Source organism: Pelophylax lessonae, assembly GCF_965119305.1.
Source record: "Pelophylax lessonae genome assembly, chromosome: 5".
NCBI classification, from domain to species: domain Eukaryota; kingdom Metazoa; phylum Chordata; class Amphibia; order Anura; family Ranidae; genus Pelophylax; species Pelophylax lessonae.
Genome location: NC_138772.1, coordinates 370,518,454 through 370,538,076, shown reverse-complemented (window position 1 = coordinate 370,538,076; position 19,623 = coordinate 370,518,454). Strand labels below are relative to the sequence as shown.

General features: G+C 47.9%; 1 protein-coding gene across 2 annotated transcripts in view; it reads left to right on the top strand.

Annotated features, from left to right (window-relative positions):
• The window catches only part of SOCS6 (suppressor of cytokine signaling 6), a 69,925-nt gene that overhangs the window by 20,484 nt on the left and 29,818 nt on the right, over window positions 1–19,623 (top strand). Inside the window, exon 1 of one of the 2 annotated variants that reach the window (XM_082259136.1) lies at window positions 638–792. The exons of the other annotated variant lie outside the window; for it this stretch is intronic. The gene's annotated coding sequence lies outside the window, so the exon portion shown is untranslated. Of the gene's footprint in view, window positions 1–637; window positions 793–19,623 lie in introns of those variants that run through there. 2 annotated transcript variants of the gene reach the window in all.

Below are 19,623 nucleotides of genomic sequence, written 5' to 3'. Positions count from 1 at the left end.
ACAGCTTCTGGGCATGCCCAGAAGCTGTTTAGCAGGGAATGACGCGCCTGCGCCAGAACTGACAAGTGGGGCCGGTGCCGTCGCATTGATTCCTGGGAGCGATGACGTTCAGCTCCCAGGAATCAATGCAAGGAGGGAGTGACCGCGGCCGCAGTGAGAGGAAGTGGAAGAAAGGTGAGTATATTTTCTTCAATAACAAAGTAAGTAAACAAAAAAAAAATAAAAATCGTAATTATCCATTTATTTTTCAGCGGTTGATTTTGAGGCCGGAACTCCGCTTTAACTTGTAAATAACAAATGTCAGAAATAGGCCTGGTCTTGAAGTGGTTACAGCACTAAAAACCAAATATCCAAAAAAAAACTTTAACTCTCAATGGTAACCAGAACATAGAATGCAATAAAAAAAACTATATTCTTACTCCTCTCTTCCTTATCCAAAACCAATAAAAAGTTTTGCCTTCAGTTCTGCTTGGAGCCAGCAAACCCTGAGGTATGAGTGAGCTTTTACAATAATGGGCTCTCATTCTCTCTCTCTCTCCTGTATGTGCAGGGCAGTGAGCCTCCACACGGCTGTGTCCTCCTCAGCTGCGTAGCAATAAAGTTGCACAGTTTGACTGTCTCCCGTGCCTTGCCGCGGGGGTCGCTGGGAGTTGTAGTTTCGCGGCGCCAGTCCTGCTCCTCCTCTCATGGCCGGCTCTGTGGGGCCGCACGGAGCAGAGGATTGGGTCTTTGTGAGGGGCTGGAGAAGGCCGGGCACGGAGTGGCACAAGCAGCCGCGGAGACCGTCATGAGGTGAGGGGACGGGCAGCAGCTCCTTTGGGAAGTTTGTGTGAGGTTGTCGGCTAGGCCGGGGAGGAGACGCCGCGGGGAGGGTGCTGGGAGAGGCCCGCTTGGAAGGCTTTGTGGTGAGGAGAAGGCCTGCTGGGCTGGGAGGATAGTAATGGGGGGTATTTGACGGGGGTAGCCCTTTTCTGGGAACACTATTGTGGAGAATTGTGTCTTTGTTTTTATGTAAACAACCACCCCCCCCCCCCTCCAGTACACACCTCCTCCATCCCTGTATGTATAGTGGGGAGGGAGGCAGCTGTGCAGTGGCTGGCCCTGGCTTCTCTGCTATACAGGCCTTATGGCTTCTATTGCTTTATTACCTGAGTGATATCTCAGCCTTGGTGTGTAATTACAGCCTGACTTCCACACATGACACTTGTTGCTGGTGTTTCCTTTCTGTCACACAATGACCCAGGTGAGTGATTTGGAGGGGCAGAGCTTCTACCACAACAGTGCTTAAAGTGACTAGTAACCTTTGTTTTTTTTTTTAAACCAAATAACACCTTATACTTACCTGCTCTGTGCAATCGTTTGCCCTGATCCTCCTTTTCTGGGATCCCCCGCTGGCTTATCGGCAAGTGCCCCCCAGAGAAAGCTACTTTTCCTGGGGGCACCCATATGTGCTTGCTCCCGAGCCGCCCAGTCTGCGCCTAGCCCAGGCAACTTGGCCCCACTCCGTCGTCATGGTATTTGATTGACAGCTGTGAGAGCCAATGACTGCCGCTGCTATGAAGCTGCTCAGTGAGGAGGGAGACAGTGGAGAGACCCGTAGCTCTCATGCACATAGCTGGATCGGGCTCAGGCAAGAATAAAGGGAGGACTGGGGGGCTCCTGCAGTACAGAAAGATGTGGTGTTTTTTTTTTTTTTTCCTTAAAGGGGAGCTCCGGCCACAAAATCGATCAATCCGCTTGCTTTTCCTCACCTGAAACAGAAATGGATAGTTATCCTTTTTTTACTTGCCTTGTTATTGTAGAAAGATATACTCACCTTTTCTTCCATTTCCTCCCTCGGCGGCCGCGGCCTGCGCTATCACTATCGGTTTGCAATGATTCCTGGGAGCTGAACGTCATCGCTCCCAGGAATCAATGCACCGGCCCCGCTCGTCACTTCCGGTGCGACGCCGCATTCCCTGCTAAACAGCTTCTGGGCACGCCGTACCGGAAGTGACGAGAGGGGCCGGTGCAGGCGCATTCTGGGAGAAGAAGACACGGAAGAGGACGCAGAAAAGGATCGCGCTGGCTTCAGCTGCCCACAACAGAGATGGCAACGCTGGAGAAGAAATGTTAAAAGTGAGTATTTGTTCTTGCAGGTAAGTGCGACCCGGGACAGATCAGAGGCTAGCCATTGTGGAATGTACTAGCCCTGACTGTCCCGGGGGTATTTTCATTGAAAAAATGTTTTTGTGCCCGGAACTCCACTTTAATGCATTAAAGCAGGGGTCTAAAACTAGCAGCCCTCCAGCTGTTGCAGAGCTACAAGCCCCATCATGCCTCTGCCTATGGGAGTAATGCTTGTTCCTGTCAGCCTTGCAATGCATCATGGGAATTTTAGTCCTGCAACAGCTGGAGGGCCACCAGTTTGAGACCCCTGCATTAAAGTGATACTATAGCCCTCTGTTATTTAAAAAAAAAAAAAACATGTTCTACTTGGCTGCTGTGTTGGTTTTGTACAGAGAAGCCCAGATCCTCCTGTTCTCGGGTCACTCTTCGGTGCTCCTGGCCTCTCCCTCCTGTTTAGTGCCCTCACAGCTATAGGGCGACTCCAGCCACTGCTTACTGTTTCCATTCAGACACAGAGCTGCGGCCAAGGCCCCATCCCCCTCTCTCCTCATTGGCTCACTGACTTTGACAGCAGCAGGAGCCAGCGGCGCTTCGCTGCTGTCTCAGCCAATGAGGAGGGAGAGTCTGGGAAGCCAGATCTCTCAACATTGCTGGATTGGAGGGGACTGAGGTAAGTATGACGGGGGCTGCTGCACACAGAAGGCTTTTTATCTTCTCTCTATTTTATCATGGAATGCATCAAGATAAAAAAATGTCTAACTTTATAACCGCTTGCTGACCATATACATAAAGGAAGCTCTCCTGTGCAGGATTATGTACCTAGTATGTGATCTGCCTGTAAAAGTAGGGAGCGCGCCCAAGCTGTTCTGAGATTGGGTCGTGCAGCAGCCAATCAATGGGTGCCAGACAATGATTGGTCACCTGATGACCAGCTCTGGACATTACCGAAGGTAGGTAAACAAACACAGGATTCTCTTCTGACCTAAGCAATGTGGAAATAAAAACCACGCACACAGTAACACATGTTGACCACATGTTTAACCCCTTGATCCCCCCTGATGTTAACCCATTCCCTGTCGGTGTCATTAGTACAGTGACAGTAAATACTTTTAGCACTGATTGGCTCTTTCTGTGTCCAATAACAGGTACAGGTAAGTGATTTCCAGCAAGAGGGCTACCCTGCCACAGTATATCTGCGTGGGGCAGTCCATAGTAGGTTAACCTACTTGATTCCCCTCCCCACCTGTCCCCAGCAGAAGATGCTCTCCTTGCTCTTATGTCTTCATGGCCATTGCAGGACTGGGTTGCCTGCTTCAGTCTTAATGATGTCGGAGGATCTTAAACTGCTGGAGTGTAGGGGAGAAGAGGCTGTCAGCCCAAGAGACCAGTCTATCAGCACAAAGGAGTCCACAGAAGCAGAGTATCTGGCAAGTAAATAGTGCTTCTCCTGGTCCCCCCTAGACAGTAATGAGGAGTTAGTGACACATTTTATAGACATCCATTGCTTAACCACGTCAATACAGTGCACTTTCACCCCCTTCCTGCCCATGCCAATTTTCAGCTTTCAGCGCTGTCACACTTTGAATGACAATTGCCTGGTCATACAATGCTGTACCCAAATTAAAGTTTTTATCATTGTTTTCACACAAATAGAGCTTTCTTTTGGTGGCATTTAATCACCACTGTTTTTTTTTTTTTTTTACTAAAAAAAAAAGAAAAGACAGAAAATTAAAAAAAAAAAACAGTTTTTCCTCATTTGTCAGTAAATTTGTCAGCTGCAATGATGGGCACTGATAGGAGGCACTGACCAGCAGCAGAGATGAATTGGCACTGACTGGCATCACTAATGGGCACTGATAGAGGACACTGAGGGGCATTGATTGGGCACTGTTTTGTGTCACTAGGCATTGATTGGGCACTATTGTAGTTTACTGTAATCAGGGCACTGATGATCAGTGCCCTGATTACCTTTCCTGGACTTCCCTCTGAGGAGGAGCCGCTGATCGGCTCTCCTCGCCACACACTCTGACAGTGTGAGGCGAGGTGAGCTGGTAAATGGCACTTCCTCATTTACATGCAACCGGCTGTGATTGGACACAGCCGATCACATGGGTAAAGATTGTGGTCGCTCAATGTCCTACGAACACGGCGCTGCCACAATTGCCACACTACGCTCCAGAGCGGCCGTTCTGGGGCACCGTCGTATGACATCATCCCAGAATGAGAGCCGCACCGCTCCGCTGTCATTTGACGGTGGGCGGGCGGGCGGCAAGTGGTTAAAGTGGTTCTAAAGCCTAAACCTTTTTTAATTTAATGCATTTCCTGTATTAACCCTTTTGCACGGACCTGACAGCGGGGGGGATTTCACACAAGCCAGTGGCCGCAGCCACTGGGATTGTGTGTAAAATTGACAAGCAGATTCCTGTCTGTCAGGTGGAAGCATTCCCTCAATTGCTCTCACAAACTCCCTAACGAGCGCCCCTGCCATGTATTCTGGGCTCTGCTGGCTGACCTGTGGGCCTGGGCCTGACATGGTGGATGGAGGGGAGGTAAGAGAGCTCTCACACATCCGCTTTCCTCCCCTTCTTGTTGGTGACCTGGAAAGCAGCGTGTATGACGTCACTTTCCCTGACTAGCATAGGTGGGAAGGGATGTAATGCAATACATTCAGTGGAGCCCAGAGGGGACATGCATGTCTCATTAACCACTTCTGGGCCGGAAGGATTTACCCCCTTAATGACTAGGCCATCTTTTGCGATACGGCACTACGTTACTTTAGCTGTGGTAATGCGATGCTGCACCCTAATCAAATTGACATCCTTTTTTCCCACAAATAGAGCTTTATTTTGGAGGTACCGTATTTGATCACCTCTGCGATTTTAAATTTTCTGTACTATAAGCAGAAAAAAAGAAACAAGATTTTTTTTTTTCTTTCTGCTATATACCCCCCCCCCCCCCTCAAAAAAAAATATTTTTTTTTATAATTTTAGGTGAATTTGTATTCTACATATTTTTGGTAAAAAAAATCCCAATAAGTGTATATGGATTGGTTTGCGCAAAAGTTATGGTGTCTACAAACTAGGCGAAAGATTTGTCATTTTTATTTATTTTTTTTACTAGTAATGGTGGCGATCAGCGATTTGTGTGGGACTGTGACGTTACGTTGGACAGATCGGACACCAAACTGACATTTTTGGCACTTTTGGGGGGATCAGTGACATTACTACAGTAAGGGATGAGTGCAGCGCTAAACAAATGTGACGTGAATAAACATATTCAAAAAATAATCAAGTGATAACCTAAACAATTGAAACCAAATAACTGGATCGAATAAAGTCCCATATACATGGATAATAAAGGTGAAATAAAGTCCCAAAATGTGATGAGTCTTGATAGCAAACACAATAGTGACTTTAAAGTGAAAAAGCGTCCCGTCACCAGATGAATATATGAAATGGGCGCTCACCAGATGCTGTGGGCCTGTATTATCATATGACAAACAGACCAACCAGACTTGTATGATGATCCATAATCCAGGGATGTAATTCTGGGCTCATGGGATGGTAGGGGGAGAGGTGGAAATCTCTCATAGACCAGACCACGTGGAAGCCAAGAAAAAGGTGCACGTAGCGTAATATTGCTAAATAACTTTTAATAAAAAAGTAAAGACTTGCACTTTCAAACATCACATGGTTACAGGCAATACAAAAATGGGATGAAGAAGTCTACTGGAAGCTTCTGACGCATTTTGTCCTATTGGACATTATCAAAGGATATTGCTCATGCTAAAAATATGCACTGTTGCTGTACTAATGACACTGGCAGGGAAGGGGTTAACAGCAGGGGTGCTTTCTAACTGTCGGGGGGATGGGCTTGCTGCATGAACGCAGAGACCTCTGTCCTAAATAAGAGTTTTACGGGTGGATTCCCACCATTTTGCTGAGTACAGAGCCCCTGCTTTTCATGGGTGGGGGTCTGTAGTGTGTTGCTGCCTCCAGTATCGGCGGTCAGTTATTTTCGTACCCCCTTTAAACACTTGGAAGAAGGTGAAAGTGTGAACATCGCTCACTGTAAAAGTATTCTGTGGAATGGGTTTACCATCTGCAAGTCCATTTGGTTGGTGATCTTTACCTGGTAAGGAATACCCTCAAAAGCGCTATTGGCTGAAAATATACACTGATCAAAAAAAAGTAAAGGAATCAGAGGTATATCATCAAGTCAATTAAACTGCTGGGATATTGACCTGGTCAGTTAAGTAGCAGAGGTGGTTGTTATCAGTTTCAACTGCCTTGGTGCTAATGAAATTACCAGATGCACTAGATGGGCAACGGTGAGCCGACCTCCAAAACAGGAATGGTTTTAAAGGTGGAAGCTACTGACCTTTTTTTCCCTACTCATCTTTTCTGACTGTTTGTTTTTCACTAGTTTTACATTTGGCTAGGGTCATTGTCACTACTGGTAGCATGAGGCGATACCTGGACCCTATAGAGGTTGCCCAGGCAGTCCCAACTCCTCCAGGATGTCACATCAATACGTGCCATTGCCAGGTTAGCTGTGTTCCCCCAGCACAGTCTCAAGAGCATAGAGGAGATTCCAGAAGACAGGCAGTTACTCTGGGAAAGCTGGACAGGGCCGTAGAAGGTCCTTAAAGCGGTTGTATCCCGCTTTTTGACACTTTTACCTACAGGTAAGCCTATAATAAGGCTTACCTGTAGGTACAAATAATATCTCCTAAACCGGCATGGTTTAGGAGATATTTACAGTGCATGCAGCCGCTCGCGCGCTCTGGAGGTCCGGGGGGACCTTCAATTAAGTTGCCGGGAGCTTGCCGGAAAAATCACTCCCGCGCGCATGCGCGGGAGTGACGTCATCGCGGCTCCGGCCAATCAGCGCGCTGGAGCCGTCTCTTCCGGCCAATCAGCGCGCCGGAGCCGCCGAACCCGGAAGAGACGACGAGGGATCATGGCAGCGCCCGCATCGATGTCCGGGGGTCCGTGTCGGGGCTTCGTTTTAAGGTAAGTTACACATAATGGGCTAGTATGCGATGCATACTAGCTCATTATGCCTTTGTCTTGCAGGTTTTTTTTTTTATAGGGTTTACAACCGCTTTAACCACCCATCAGCAGATCCAATATCTGCTCCTTTGTGCAAGGAAGAACAGGATGAGCTCTTCCAGAGCCCTACAAAATGACCTCCAGCAGGCCACTGGTGTTAATGTCTCTGACCAAACAATAAGAAACCGACTTCTTGAGGGTGGCCTGAGGGCCTGACGTCCTCTAGTGTCCCCTGTGCTCACTGCCCGGCACTGTGGATCTCGATTGGCATTTGCCATTGACCACCAGAATTGGCAGATCCACCACTGGCGCCCTGTGCTTTTCACAGATGAGAGCAAGTTCACCCTGAGCACATGTGACAGATGTAAAAGGGTCTGCAGAACCGGCCGCTATTCTAAATATTGCTCACGTAAGGGTGAAATTATGTCGCATAGCATAATTCCGTTTACAAATGTTAATTGTACAAATTAAAGATATAAGCAATTCCACATTAGCAAATCTGCTGGCAGATCGGTATCTCTCACCCACTTGCTGTAAGTGATACTTGGGTGATAACCCTTTGTTCGGCATCCATTCAATACTGCTCTGTCTCTCACCCTCTCCATCTCCCTCCCACCCGATACTGAACCGATATACGTCTGGCATGCGATGACTATCTCAGAGGTCACGTGGTCACGCCGGGCGTGACCACGTGACCTCCAAGATCGTATGCCGGACGGACAAATCTTCAAATACTGTATGTGGTTTTTGCTCAGGAGTTATATTCATTTTAAAATTGAATGTTAAATGCAAGTGGAATTTTCAAACAACACTCGTCCATTCAACAAATATACAAATAATTTTTGTATAAATATTGATGCGAATATTTTTGTCCAAAAATCCAATACATGTATGGGCAGCATAAGACATTTAGTAGCAGTTATCACCTGTCATGATGGGGTAAAAAATAGCCCTTTAGAGCCGGTTCACACTGGGGCGACTTGTCAGGCGACTTGGTCGCCTGACAAGTCGCTGTGGGTCGCCTGCCATAGATTAGCACAGGACCCGTTCTAATAGGAGCGACACAAGTCGCTTCGACTTAGAAAAAGGGTCCTGTACTACTTTGGGGCGACCTGCATTGACTTCAATGATATGAAGTCCGTGCATGTCGCTCCGAGGTCGCGGTGCGCGCTGTGCACCGCGACTTCACAGGTCCCCCCCGGCAAGTCGGATCGCCTCAGTGTGAACGGGGTCTTATAGTAAAAAAAAAAAAAAAAAAAAAACAGCAGATAATCGCTACTGTAATATAATTATAATTTCTACAGTGATACAATGTGTATGTATATAAATAAATATGCCCAGAAGTCAGATATGCAGGATATTTTAATTGGGAGTCAAACCTAAAGCTATATGAAGGGTGGAGGGGGGAAAATAACTTTTATATATTATAGTAGTTCTAACAGCTGAGACTTTTTTTTTTTTTTTTCATGGATATAATGATTTTAAATATAATGCGCAATACTAGTATACTAGTAAACTTTTACTCTAAATGTAATTGTAATGCCTTATATCACCTCTAGTCTATCATCCTACACCTTCTCTGGGTTCATATGCTGATCTTCCCTGCACAGAGCCCCTAAAGTGATTGTAAGCAAGGTATATAGCAAGGTTAAAAAAAAAAAAAAAACCTCTGCCTTTTAGAATCACTTGGTTCCTTCTCATGCCCAGGACTACATTTCACATGAGGCATTGCTCCTCACACATTCACAAGTTCTCTGCCATCTACTGACATATATGGGCCGTGTAGTAAGCTGTATGTGCGTTGCACTGTATTTTCTGATATGTAAATAAATAATGCATTCTGTATGCAGGACAACGAATTGGCTGACCGATTAATCCATTTTGAAAATAGTTGACAACTATTTTTATAATCGATTAATCGATTGGTTGTTTCAGCCCTACCTGTGATCCTATATAGAAGGATCACAGACGCTCTGTGATAATTTCAGAAAGAACGGTCAGCTGTGTTTACAACAGCTGACCGTCCTCTCTTCGCGGCGCACGCTCGCCCCCCAGCACCACTCCTGTGAACCGACGTACCCCCTATATCGAATCACTGAGCCAGCCTGCCGCAGTAAAACTGCAACGGGCGGTCGGCAAGTGGTTCAACACCAGGGTCATCACCCTGCCTAACTTTATCTTCTATATTTAGATCTGCTAGCGCACTCACTTTTTTCCTTTTAATTTATTTTTTCCTTCTAGTTCTGGTATATAGCATTTTCGCTTATTACCTGTGATATCAACGCTTCTTACTAGGGTTGTTTGCAAGTCCAGTGTGCTTGGGGGAAGTTTTCTTTTCTGCCCACATAGTTTCCTGAAACTATATGTCCCATGATCCTTCAGGACAAGCAGAACTTGGGTGTCAATTTATTGCTAACACTCACGCTTTCTACAGTCGGGGCCGTACACCCCCACAGAAAACAAATGAGAGCAGCGACTGTATCTGTGCAGCTACTGCAACCTATGTTGACATGAATGGGACTGGTTGCACGGAACACCTGTGCATTCCCTGTAAAAAAACATGGCAGGTGTAGACTTAAGTAACTCTGTATGAACAAAGCTTAAAACCTAAGATAACTATCGGGAAGAAACAATGAAGCGCAGACCGTCCAATCAAGAGTGCTCTAACTTGTTAGAGGGGTGTTGAGGAGACAAGCTAAAGCTGATATTACTCTTGGTTGGGCTGTCTGTTGGTGTGTGCTTCTGTTTTCCTTTCAGATAGTTCGCTTTTAATTGAGCATCACCAGGATAATATACTGTGGTGGTTGAAATGATGCTTTTTGTGAATTATGGTCACAGTGAAACCAAAAGGATGAAGGTTTGCTAGTGATGTTTAATTAACCACTTCAGTCACCATACATATATAAATGTGCTGATGGGAATTTATTTCACGAATCCATGCTTCAGCCATGGTCCTGATACAATTATTTTTTTTTTTTTTCTCATCCGGTGATCGTCTTGGGGTAAAAGTGATCTGATCACTTTTTACAGCATTGAGAAGGACCTCCACTACACACCACAATGGTGTCTGGTGTTCCCCTATATACACACATGCATGTGTGTAGGTACAGCATTATGCATATGTAATCAGTGACTGCACTACACAACCATTTTGAAAGTTGGAGTGATAGCAAAAATTTTGGGTAATTAATGACTGAAAGCTATACCAGTAAAGTATTTTGAACCATCACCTATGGACCGCGTTAGGTACTGTAACTTGTTGCCATTTCTCGGGTGTGTAGAATTTTAAGCTTTGACAAGCTTAGTATCTATTTACTTAACATAATTCTTTATATTTTACCAACAAATTGGGTATCCAGTTGTGTTTTGTGAGTGCTAAAATTAATTTAACCACTTACCCACTGGGCACTTAAATCCCCTTCCTAACCAGACCAATTTTCAGCTTTCAGTGCTCTCACATTTTGAATGACAATTACTCAGACATGAAACACTGTACCCATATGACATTTTCGTCCTTTTTTTCCACACAAAGAGAGCTTTATTTTGGTGGTATTTAATCATCTTTGGGTTTTTACATTTTTTGCGCTATAAATGAAAAAAGACTGAAACTTTTGTTTAAAAAATGTATTTTTCTTCGTTTTTGGTTTTAGAATTTTGCAAATTCTAGTAATTTTTCTTAAATTTTGGCCAACCTTTATACTGCTACATATCTTTAGTAACAATAACCCAAAAAAGGTCCCTTTCACACAGGCGGACCGTTCAGATCCGCCTGTCCGTTTTTTTTGGCGGATCTGAACGGTCCCCCCATGCATCTCTATGGGGGATCAGATGTCAGCGGAGACATGTCCGCTGACATCCGATCCGTCAAATCTGGATGAGAACGGACGGACGGTCCGTTCCCATCCGATTTCCCCCATAGAGATGCATGGGGAACTGACAGCTGTGTCTCCGCACACAGCGCGGAGACACAGCTGTCATCCTCCTGCTCAGCGGGGGATCGGTGGCTCGATCCCCCGCTTGGAAAAATGGAATCCGTCTGACAGACGGGATAGTGGGAAAGTGGCCTTAGTATACATTTTTGGTCTTTGTTAAGGTTATAGAGTATACAAGCTAAGGTGCCAATCATTGAAAATTGTTTACACCTGATGTACTGACGGCCTATCTCATTTCTTGAGACTCTAACAAGCCAGTAAAGTACAAATACCCCCCAAATGATCCCTTTTTTGAAAGCAGACATTCCAGGCAATTATTAGAGGCATTGTGAGTTTTTTTTGAAGTTGTAATTTTTTTCCACAATTCTTTGCAAAATTAAGATTTTTTTTTCTTTACAAAATGGTCAAATTACAAAGTTATTTCTCACGCCCTTCATTGGCATTGGCATACTAGCAACTACACCCAAAAATGCATTCTGCTATTCCTCCTTCAGTATGGCGATACCACATGTGTGGGACTTTTCCACAGCCTGGGATTTCATAGTGTAGTAGGTTTATTGTTCCAAAGATAAAAACGGTAAAAAAAAAACTCACTTGGGCAGTTGCTGGTGACTCAGAATCGCACCACCGCACAGCAGCAAGATGTCAGTGCCAAATGTCACACCCCATTTTCACTTATGAATATTTTTTATATTTGGGTTTTCTTATCACTTTTTGTTTTTCTTTGGTCATCTCTGCTTTATGAATTGTTTATACTTATGATTGCTTTGCACATGATTGTCCTTCTAAAAAGATGATGGTCTAACCTTTTTTGGTGCTACGCTTTCCCATCTATTGATTATGCAAGAATAGGCTGCCCTCATTCACAATGTAGCCCAGAAGTTGATTGACAGCATGCCAGGGCGAATTGCAGAGGCCTTGAAAATAAAGGGTCAACGCTGAAAATATTGATTCTTTGCATAAACTTAATGTAATTGTCAAATCTTCTTTCACATCTATGAAATGCTTGCATTTATAATAATAGTAACATCTGACAAAAAGATCTAAAAACACTGAAGTAGCAGACTTTGTGAAATGTAATTTTTGCATCATTTGCACAACTTTTGGCCATGGCTGCACTTCAGTACACCATTATGTACGGATGAGAATTCGCAAAAGTGGTTATGGTGTTTTTTTGGGTTGAGGCTTGTTTAGAGTGAATGAGCTACATTAATGCAATATACAGCAACACATGAAATAGTGTGCAAGCTTTGAATATAGCCCAAACGCTGTGATGGTGATCCTTGGCACCCCAGATATTTTGGAACTACATTTCCTATCATGCTCGACTGCATTGCAGAGTGCATGAGCATCATGGGAAATGTAGTTTCAAAACATCTGGGGTGCCAATTTTCGCTATCACTGGCCCAAAGCATTATACAATACCAGAGTTACCCGCACTACCATGCAAATTGTAAACAAAATTGAATAAATAACCACTTGACCTCAGGAAGATTCACCCCCCCCCCCCCCATGACCAGGCCATTTTTTTTTTTTTTTTTTTTTTTTTTAGATATGTCACTGCATTATTTTAACTAACAATTGTGCAGTCATGCAATGCTGTACTCCAGATAAAATAGTTGTCATTTCTTCCCTACAAATGGAGCTTTCTTTTGGTGATATTTGATTACCCCTGCATTTTTTTGTTTTGTGCTATAAACAAGAAAATACATTTTTTTTTTTTTTTTTTTTTTTTTTCTAAATTATCCATTTATTTTTTCTCCCTGCTATAAAACATGTCCAAAAAAAAAATGTAATTTCTTCATAAATTTAGTCCAAAATGCATTCTACAGATTTTTGATTGAAAAAAAAAAAAAATCTCACTAAGCATATACTGATTAGTTTGTGCAACAGGTTATAGCATCTTCAAACTATGGGGTGTAAACTGGAATTTTATTTGATTTTTTTTTTTTTGTATACTAGTAATGGCGGCGATCAGCGACTAATAGCAGGACTGCGATATTGCTGCAGACAACTGGACTAGGGCTGCATCGATTTAGTTGGCCGATAATTGTTTAGATTGATCGGATAATAACCTAGCGGTGCAGCTATTGTTCTGGGACGCCATCATATGAGTAGCCTCTCTCGCACGCCCGCAGTGCGGCGATGGTGGCCGTGCCGTGTTGATGGGACACGGCGTGATCACGATCTTGGTAAAGAGCCAATGACTTGGCTCTTTACTCATGTGATCGGCTGTGTTCAATCATAGCCGGTCACATGTAAATGAGGAAGTGCCGTTTACTGGCTCTCATCGCCTCACACTGTCTGAGTGTGTGATGAGGAGAGCCGATCAGTGGCTCCTCCTCAAAAGGGAACCTAGAAAAGGTAATCAGGGCACTGATCCTCAGTGCCCTGATTAAAACTCAAACAGTGCCCACCGCACCCATCATCAGGGCCCATAGTGTTGCCAGTAAGTGCCTGCTCATCTGTGCCGCCTATCGGTGCCCATCAGTGCGGCATATTAGTACCTCATCAGTGCAGCCTATCGGTGCACATCAGTGAAGGAGAAAAATTACTTTTCTCTTTCGTCCTCCGACAGTCGCCGCCCACTCACAAGTCTTCACCAATGGGTATTGACCTTTGCTCCGCAGGAGTAGCTAGGCAACAAGAATTGTTAATAACAAAAGCTTTTAGCATAGACACACCCCTAGGGGCTGTCCCCTCAGTCAATACCTCCCTGCACCAGCATTCCCAACTCAGTTTGATCTTGCCTAGCTTAGGAGTAGCAGGCTTTCCTGTGCTGGGGCTTCAGTCTCAGCCTTCTACCCTTTTTGATTTTATTTCAAGTATTTTTCTTTTCTTTACTAGCTGTTATTTTGTCAGCTTTAGTTTAGGGTTCTTCGGATGGAGATGTTCATGCGGAGCTGGGTCTCGGACCCAGTGCCAGATGCCAGACGGATCCCCAGCCTGCCATCGAGCGTTCAGCTTAGGTTTGCCCTGGCACATTGAACGACCCATCCCTGTTCGCTGCAGGGATGCTGCCTGTGAGGTGGCTACCTCACTGGACGCCATGCTGCGGTCTATGGCTGCAGTCCACAAGCGTCCTGGCTGCGGCGCGCCATCTGTTACGGTAAGCACCTTCTGTGTGGGGACCTTCTGTGTGGGTGTCAGTCTGTGGCTGTGTAGAACCCCCCCATGTCTGTGTAAATGCGGGCTCCCTGTCAGATCCCTGTATGGCTGACATTGCCTGTGGGCTGCGAGGGGGGGCCATCCTGCTCTGCTGTGAGTTATGCTCTGGGTGCAGATTTAGGTACAGACATGTGTTGTGCGGCGGCCGCTGCTGCGATCCGTCAATTTTTTTGCATATATGCTGTGGCCGGCCCTGTCCCTGTACAGCGCCGTGTTTTGGTGCCATTCGCCGCCATTTTGGCGGGCCGCGCTCGTTCGAGCACGTGTCGGCGCCATTTTCCTGTAGCCTCATCCCTCAGCCGAGCGGCCATGTTTGCGGAGCCTCATAGGCTATATCAGTCAGCCAGCTATTGCATCACTTCCTCTTTCTCTGGGAACAGCGATCGGTGGCAGCAGCCTGTTGTGCTCTCTCCAGGTTTTTACCTTCTTTGTCCTGTCATTCCTTGCTCAGTGTTCTCTATCCCTGTGGGATCGGTGCATACAGTAGTGTACGGTGGGCTGCGCTCGCCGTGGTGTTAAAGGGCCAGTACCTTTTTTTTTTTTTTTTTTTTTTCCTTTTCATTGCTGGGGCATGGATTCTCAGGATAGCAAGTTTCCCCCCGCCCTGGTGGGGGACCAGGGGGCTGCTGCACCCCCCGAGGGGGCTGATCTGAAGGATGCGTACCTACACATCCCCATTTTCGAGGGTCACCAGAGGTACCTTCGATTTGCCATTGCGGAGGATCACTACCAATTCGTGGCGTTACCTTTCGGTCTCGCTTCGGCTCCGCGGGTTTTTACCAAGGTGCTGGCGCCGGTTCTGGCCCTGTTACGAGCACAGGGCATTGCTGTCTTGGGGTATCTGGACGATATCCTGATAAGGTCAAACGCCAGTCAGAGCCTGGTGACCGACCTGTCCACCACGATGCGGACACTGCAGGAGTTCGGTTGGACCATAAACATTCCGAAGTCGACTTCGGTTCGTCTTCCCTACCTGGGAATGATTCTGGACTCTGTTCAAGCGAAGGTCTTCCTACCGGAAGACAAGCTTCGGACACTTCAGGACGAGGTCAGGTCCCTCAGGGACAACCGGCACTCGTCTCTCCGGACATGCATGAGATGTCTAGGTTTAATGGTCTCGGCTTTCGAGGCGATCCCCTTTGCCCAGTTTCACACGCGGGGTCTCCAAGCGGAGATTCTTGCCGAGTGGGACGGGCGGCCGCAATCCCTGGATCTGCGGATCTCGTTGAGCCAAAGCACCAGAAGGGAACTTCTGTGGTGGCTCCAGTCCCCGGCGGTGTCGGGAGGCAAGTCTTTTCGTCCATTCTTGTGATCTGGCCGCGGTGGTGGCGTCCTTGGTTTCTCAGGTGCAGATGCTGATGGCTGATCGATCCGCAAAAAGGGCCAGGTTATCCATTTCCTCTGATTCAGAGGGCGATGTGGCTGCTGTGGCTGGCGTACCCTTCTCAGGGTCCCGCTCATCTTTGGACCTTATGGGGTCCGAGGGGGAGGCAGAGGTGGAGGGGGTTGATGTTTCTCCCCCTGGCTCGCCTGAAGAGCTTGCACTCATGAATGAGCTGATTGCCTCCATTAAAGATACCTTGCACCTAGAGGATGAGCCTACTCCTCCTGCTAGGGTGTCCTCTTTTGGAACACAGAGAACTCGAAAATCAGCGCAGGTTTTTCCCTGCCCTGCGGAATTTCATCATACTGTTAATGAGCAGTGGCACAATTTAAAGAAGCCCTTTACTGTGCCAAGTAAGTTTAAACTGCTTTATCCATTTGCGCCCTCCACCGACGAGCGTTGGTGTGTGGCGCCTCAGGTGGATCACGCGGTGGCCATTTTGAACAAGGCTACTGCGGTTCCTTCTGAGGATACCCCGGTTTTCCGGGACCCTACGGACAGGAGGCTGGAGTCTCTTGCCCGTCATGCCTATATGGTTGCTGGTTCTATGCTGAAGCCTATTTTTGCTTCCATTATGGCGGCACAGGCTGTTGCAGATTGGACGAAGATGCTCAGGCGCACCCTGGTGGCTGATTCGGCTCCGCCTACCACGTTGGCTATGGTGGATCAGATCCATCAGGGTGTCATGTACTTGTGTGATGCGGACTTGAATTTAGCTCCCTTGGCTGCGCGCCTGTCCAGCGTGGCGATACTGAACCGTCGTCTGATATGGCTGAAAAGTTGGTCGGTCGACCAATCTTCTCGCAAGACGCTGGCGGATTTTCCCTACGCGGGATCTCGCCTTTTTGGCGAGGCTTTGGATACTCTGATTAAAGGGGTTACGGGGGGCAAGAGTACTCTCTTACCCCAGTCTCACAAGCATAAGTCCTTCCGTGGTAAACGGAATTCCTCGCTTAGGCCCTCTCAGGGGTCCTTTCGTGCCTTTAGGTCGCAATCCAAGGGCAAGCCCTTCAAAGGCCAAGGCTCCCAGAAGAAGCCGTGGGCAGGTAAGCAGAAGTCTGGTCAGTCCGGTTCGACTTCCCATACCAATTCCGCCTGAAGGGGCGCCCTCACCCGTTTTCTGGGGTGGGGGGGATGTCTGCGCGGTGTCCTGCAACCTTGGCTGACCCGCATTCGGGACAGATGGGTTCAGGAAATTGTTCGATCTGGTTACAAGATCGAATTTCTCTCTCGGCCGGCGGGCAGATTTTTTCCCTCAAATCTTCAGCTGTCTCTGGAGCGCTTGCAGGATCTGCACCTGGCGGTGCGGGACCTGCGGGCCCAGGGGGTGGTTGTTCCGGTGCCTCATCGGGACAGATTTCAGGGGGTTTTACTCCAATCTGTTCACTGTGCCCAGAAAGGAGGGCAAGGTGCGTCCAATTCTGGACTTGAAAGCTCTGAACCGCTTTGTGCGGGTTCGCAAGTTCCGCATGGAATCCCTGCGCTCAGTGGTGGCTGCCCTGAGTCCGGGGGCATTCATGGCCTCCATCGATCTGAAGGATGCGTACCTACACATCCCCATTTTCGAGGGTCACCAGAGGTACCTTCGATTCGCCATTGCAGAGGATCACTACCAATTCGTGGCGTTACCTTTCGGTCTCGCTTCGGCTCCGCGGGTTTTTACCAAGGTGCTGGCGCCGGTTCTGGCCCTGTTACGAGCACAGGGCATTGCTGTCTTGGGGTATCTGGACGATATCCTGATAAGGTCAAACGCCAGTCAGAGCCTGGTGACCGACCTGTCCACCACGATGCGGACACTGCAGGAGTTCGGTTGGACCATAAACATTCCGAAGTCGACTTCGGTTCGTCTTCCCTACCTGGGAATGATTCTGGACTCTGTCCAAGCGAAGGTCTTCCTACCGGAAGACAAGCTTCAGACACTTCAGGACGAGGTCAGGTCCCTCAGGGACAACCGGCACTCGTCTCTCCGGACATGCATGAGATGTCTAGGTTTAATGGTCTCGGCTTTCGAGGCGATCCCCTTTGCCCAGTTTCACACGCGGGGTCTCCAAGCGGAGATTCTTGCCGAGTGGGACGGGCGGCCGCAATCCCTGGATCTGCGGATCTCGTTGAGCCAAAGCACCAGAAGGGATCTTCTGTGGTGGCTCCAGTCCCCGGCGGTGTCGGGAGGCAAGTCTTTTCGTCCATTCTTGTGGACGGTGATCACCACGGATGCCAGCCTGTCGGGCTGGGGTGGTGTTCTGTGCGTTTTGTCCGCCCAGGGAACTTGGTCGGAGGAGTACTCCCTTCCGATCAACATTCTGGAATTGAGGGCGATAAAGCTTTGCCTTCTGCGATGGACGGACCGGCTTCGGGGCCGTCCAGTTTGGGTTCAGACGGACAATGCCGCCGCGGTGGCCTATATCAACCATCAAGGGGGCACCAGGAGTGCCCGGGCGGCTCGGGAAGTGGCCGACATTGTCTTGGGCCGAGACGCGCGTCCCGGCGATAACGGCAGTTCACATACCACGGGTGGAGAACTGGCAGGCGGGCTATCTGAGTCGCCAGACCCTGGACCAGGGGGAATGGTCCCTTCACCCGGATGTCTTACAGATGTTGTGCGCGAAGTGGGGTTCTCCAGATGTGGACCCGTTCGCGTCTCGTCTAAACAACAAGGTGGAAAGGTTCGTGGCAAGAACGCGCGATCCTCGGGCGGACGCCTCGGACGCGTTAGTGGCGCCCTGGCATCAGTATCGTCTGATGTATGCCTTTCCCCCGATTCAACTACTGTCCAGGCTGCTTCCCAGATTAGCCTCGGAACAGCATGCAGTGATTCTGGTGGCACCGGACTGGCCTCGCCGGTCTTGGTACGCAGACCTCGTAAATCTGGCAGTCGACGCTCCGTAGCGCCTGCCGCTTCGGGAAGACCTTGTGTCTCAAGGGCCGATATTCCATCCTGCTTTACAGTCGCTGGCTTTAACGGCCTGGCTGTTGAAAGCCAGGTCCTGAAGGATAGGGGTCTCTCCCCTGAGGTCATTCCCACTTTGATCAAGGCTAGAAAAGCCTCTTCAGGGAAAATTTACTACCGTACTTGGAAAGCATACTTTGCCTGGTGTGAGTCCAGGGAGTATTCCCCTCGCTCATACTCGGTGTCGAGAGTGTTGGCTTTCCTCCAAACTGGAGTGGACCAGCGTTTGGCGTTGGCCACGATTAAGGGTCAGATTTCTGCGCTGGCCGTTCTCTTTCAACGCCCTGTGGCGTCTAATTCATTGATTAGCACCTTTGTTCAGGGGGTGTGACATTTGGCCCCTCCTAGGAGGGAACCTTTGCCTCCATGGGACTTGAACTTAGTTCTGTCCGTGTTACAACAGGCTCCCTTTGAAAAGATCAGGGAGATCTCGTTGTCTCTGTTGTCCAAAAAGGTTGCCTTTTTGGTGGCGATCACTTCGGCTCGCAGGGTGTCGGAGCTGGCGGCTTTGTCCTGCAGCTCTCCCTACCTGGTGATTCACAAGGATATGGTGGTCTTGCGACCTAACCCATCCTTTCTTCCGAAAAGGATCTTGGAGTTTCACCTTAATGAAAACATTGTCTTGCCTTCGCTCTGCGCGAAGCCTAAGCATCCGAAGGAGGTTGCCTTGCATTCTTTGGATGTTGTTCGGGCTATCAGGGTTTACCTGTCGTCCACTAAATCCTTTCGCAAGTCGGATTCCCTCTTTGTCCTTCCTGAGGGACCTCGGAAGGGCATGGCGGCGTCGGCTGCGACCATCGCCAAATGGATCAGACAGACCATTGAGCAAGCCTATGCCTTGAAGGGGAAGGTTCCTCCCTTCCCTGTGAAGGCGCACTCTACCAGATCTTTGAGTACGTCTTGGGCTTACTGTCATCAGGCTTCTGTGGCCCAGGTGTGTAAGGCGGGGACTTGGTCGTCCATTCACACCTTATAAGGTGGATGTTCAGGCATCGGCCGATGCCTCCTTTGGCCGTAAAGTTCTCAGTG